General features: G+C 40.5%; 1 non-coding gene across 1 annotated transcript; it reads right to left on the bottom strand.

The window, feature by feature from the left end:
- Positions 1-634: 634 nt before the first annotated feature.
- LOC141645545 (small nucleolar RNA R71) lies at positions 635-741 on the bottom strand. Its single transcript, XR_012545025.1, has one exon. It is a non-coding gene; the product is annotated as a small nucleolar RNA R71 (small nucleolar RNA).
- Positions 742-4,344: the final 3,603 nt, after the last annotated feature.

Here is a 4,344-nt window from a genome sequence, read left to right as displayed (position 1 = left end):
TTTGCCTTGGGGAAGTAAAACTCCTCAAGGTTTGTTCTAATTATTTTCGAGTTGTTTGATATTTTGCATGCCTAGAAGATCACAAGGTAACTTGTTACCCTTTGATCACGAAATTGAAAGGACTTTGACAAACAATAGAAGACTTGCTAGGAGAACTTTGAGAGGTATTGGTGAGGTTGTAGATATTCAACCAAACACTATTGAGTTCATCAACCCTTTTGCAAGAGAAGGTGAGGAGAACCCAACACAAAATCAACCCAAAATGCCTAAATTTCCATCATATTCCGTACCAACCGAGGAGAACCTACCCAATGGTACTCCCACACCACAACACTTCACTGGAAACTTCATTGCCAAATCCGCATTTATCCAATTAGTCGAAAGAAGCCAATTTGGGGGGATGCCTAGTGAAGACCCTCACTCCCACATGGAGACTTTTTGTGACTATTGTGATGCGATTTCTCAAACCGGTGTAACTCAAGACCAAATTCGATGGGTCTTATTTCCTTTTTCTCTAATTAGCACCGCAAAACAATGGTTGAAAGGCCTTGTTAAGGCTACTCTCGGGATTGATTCTTGGAAGAAATTGGCTCTAGCTTTCTACAAAAAGTTCTACCCACCGGAAAAGACTAACATGCTAAGAGCTCAAATTACGGGCTTTAAGCAAAGAGATGAAGAATCCTTGTATGAAGCTTGGGAGTGATTCAAAGGAATTTGTCGCTCATGTCCTCATCATGGACTTAGCGAGTGGTTCTTGGTACAACAATTTTGGAACGGTCTTTATGAAGACTCAAGAAACATTCTCAACATGGGATCAAATTGAATGTTCAGCGAAGTTGACGACAATCAAACTTGGAACAAGATTGAGGAAATGGCGGTCCATAATTCACAATATAGTAGACCTCGCAAGGCTACTAGAGGAGGAAAGCATGAAGAGAAATCTATTACTCAATTGGGTGCTGATCAACTTAGTGCCCACATTGATACCATCAATTTGAAGTTCGAAAAAGTTATGGCTAGACTTGAAGAAGCCTCAAAATCACCAAAGCAACATGTTAATGCCATGACGGCATCTTCATCAATCCCAAGTGGGATATGTGACAATTGTGGAACTTTGGGACATGACCAAAGTGAATGTAGGGGAACAAATGAACAAGTGAATACTTTTCAAGCATACAAGAGTGGTACCCCTTATTCAAATTATTACAATGAAAACACCAAATTCCACCCAAATCTCTCATACAAAAGCCAAAATGTTCAAAACCCTCAACCAACATACACCCCACCTCCCATGAGAAACCAAAATCAAAGACCCTTTTACAACCAAAACCAAGGTTACCAAAATCAAACTCCATACAATCAACAAAATGACCAAGATTTTGATGTTCAAAAAGCGGTCCTCCAAATGCAAATGAATCAACAAGAGTTTTTCACTCAAATGCAAAAGGATAGTCAAGCAAAGGAAATCTCCATCAACAACATCCTAGCCCACACCAAAATGTTGGAAACCCAATTGACTCAACTAGCATCTTCAAGCTCACAAAGACAAAAGGGACAATTACCACCTCAAAGTAATCCCCAGAGACATGAAACGGTTAGTGCCATTCACTTGAGAAGTGGTACGAGGTATAAAGCACCAAAGAAGAAAGTTGAGGATGAAGTTTTGGAAGCTAGTGACAAAGAAGAAGTTGTGCAAAACTCCAAGGATGGAGAACCATCAAAAGAAGAAGTTTCAAAGAAAAATGAAGACAAGGCCAAGGAGAAGGAGCCCATTGTGATTAGACTTCCTTTTCCAAGTCGTCAAGCCAAGCCCAAATTTGATGACCAACTTGGAAAATTTATGGAGATTGTGAAGAATTTGGAAGTCTCGATTCCTTTCACGGAATTAATCAATCACGTGCTGGCCTATGCAAAATACAAGAAAGACATCCTTACGAAGAAGAAGTCGATCCGGAAGCTTGAGACTATCGCCTTCACTAAGGTGAGTAGTGCAATACTTCAAGGGAGTTCACCTCCAAAACTTAAAGATCCGGAAAGCTTCTCAATGCCATACTTGGTGAGTAAAAGGTTATGGATGGGAGAGCTTAAATGCACCAATATCACACTCCAAATAGCCGATAGATCAACGAAGACACCATTGGGGATATGGGAAGATGTTCCCGTAAGAGTTGGGAAATTTTTCATCCCGGTGGACTTTGTCATTGTTGACATGGAAGAAGACTCCAATATTCCAATCATTCTAGGTAGACATTTCTTGCACACCGCCGGTGCGGTGATAGATGTGAAGCATGGAGAGCTAACTCTAGAAGTGGGAGATGAAAGCATAACTTTCAATCTTGACAAGACCATGAGAGCTCCCCGTTTGCATGAACCATGTTTTATGGTTGATCATCATAGCCGGAAGGATGATAGGAAGAAGTCGGAACTCCAATGGAAGAAGAAAGTCGATGATTCTCCATTCAAAGAGCAAGGAAATTGTAACAAAGTGAGCTTGAAAAGCTCACCAAAGTCAAGCAATGAAGAAGAGGGCCTCATTGGCCAAGACAAGAAAGTGGGAGAGTTGTCTCTATCAACTCAAGAGATCATTAGTGATCAAGTAGATGAAGTTTGTGGTCTTTAGGACGATGAGTTTGAAGGGATTTTTAATCCCTACATTGGTAATGCTATCGATCAAGACCAACATGAAGGACAACAAATGCAAAGATCTATTGAGGATCTTTATCATGATAATGAACAAGCTTTTGACTACTTTTTCAAGGTGTTGAGGAACATCAACAACACCTTGGACATGCCCCCATGACATCTCTCTAGGGATAAGAGTTTGGTGGAGTCCTCTCCAAACCACCATTTGTAAATATTTCTATCTCCCTGACTTGCATTTTAATTCTTACATTGCATTTTTGTCATTTTTGGATTTTTATGCCTTAATCAAGATATTTATCATTTTTGAGAGAAGTGAGGGAGGGACTAATTATTTTATTGATGTGTAGTGCTTTAGCTTAGTGTGGGGATAACAAATGCCTATGCTACCCATACCTTTGTAGTGCCCCTACAATGAAGAACACGGGATTTGAATAATGAAAATGACACGGGATATGCAAGTGCAAGGATGGAACTGAATCCGGGTAGACCAGGTGGAATCCGAGCGTCCCTATGGGTAATCCGCTCGTCATTTGGGAATCCGAGCGTCTGTGGAAGAATCCGCCCGTCCAAATGAGCTGCAGAATTGAAAATTTTGGTGTGTCAGAGAATCTGGGCGTCCCAGCGTGGAAGACGCTCGTCTGAAAGAATCCGCTCGTCTTTGTAAGAAGACGCCCGTATTTTTACCAGTGCAGATTAAGAAAACTCGCTGTGACAGAATCCGCTCGTCTTTAAGGGAATCCGATCGTTCTGGATTGCAGAAATCCGCTCGTCTTCACTGAAAGACGCTCGTCTTTAGGCGAGATTTCCTGAACCCAAATAGAGCAGAATCCGAGCGTCCCGACAGGAATCCGCTCGTCTTCCCCCTGCAGTTTTGAAATTTCGGGTGTTTTAAATACCCCTTCCCACATTCATTCATTCATTCACACATTCAAACACTACCCATAAACCCAAAAACCCCAAAACCCACATCCTCTCCATCACCAAAAAAAAGATTTCCTCAACCAAATCCAACAAAATCAAATCCAAACTTCCTTACAACAACAATTAATCACTCCTTTTACCATAATAATCAATCCAAACACCAAAATCTTCAACCTTTGAGTCGATTTTTGAAATACAAAGGCAAATCCTTTCATCTTAAAATCGATTTGGGTATAATTGGAAATTGAAGATTTTCAATCTTTTCTTGGTATAATCATCAATGGCAAGAACAAAAGGATCAACAAAGGCACTCAAGGCAAAGGCACTCTTAAAAAAGCAACAATGCCTTCAAGCAAGGAAAGCTTCAATGGCTATGGTGGTTTCTAGTGCAAACTTCAAAGTTCAACAACAACAAGATCCCCCCTTGGAAGCAACAACATCAACAACTCCGGAAATTGCTCAATTATCAAACTATCCGGAGGTAATTTTCATTTCTAACTCCCATAGGGATACATTTGCCAAGTATGCTAAGAAAGCCATTCTACCAACCAAATTCATATGTGAAGATGCCTTGAACAAATTGGGTGTCCTTGAACAAACAAAAGCCTTCTTTGAATCCATGGGGTTGGGAAAATTGTTTACTACAAGAGAATTGACATACCCCTCCCTTACCTTGGAATTCTTAAGTTCATTGAAAGTGACTAAGGTAAAGACTATAACATACATCAAGTTTCGCCTTGCCAATGTGAATAGGCGCATCACCTTTGATGTTTTGAGTAA

Source organism: Silene latifolia, chromosome 2 (assembly GCF_048544455.1).
Source record: "Silene latifolia isolate original U9 population chromosome 2, ASM4854445v1, whole genome shotgun sequence".
Lineage (NCBI taxonomy): Eukaryota > Viridiplantae > Streptophyta > Magnoliopsida > Caryophyllales > Caryophyllaceae > Silene > Silene latifolia.
The sequence above is the reverse complement of the archived record's forward strand: the minus strand, read 5'-3'. Positions and strand labels throughout refer to the sequence as shown.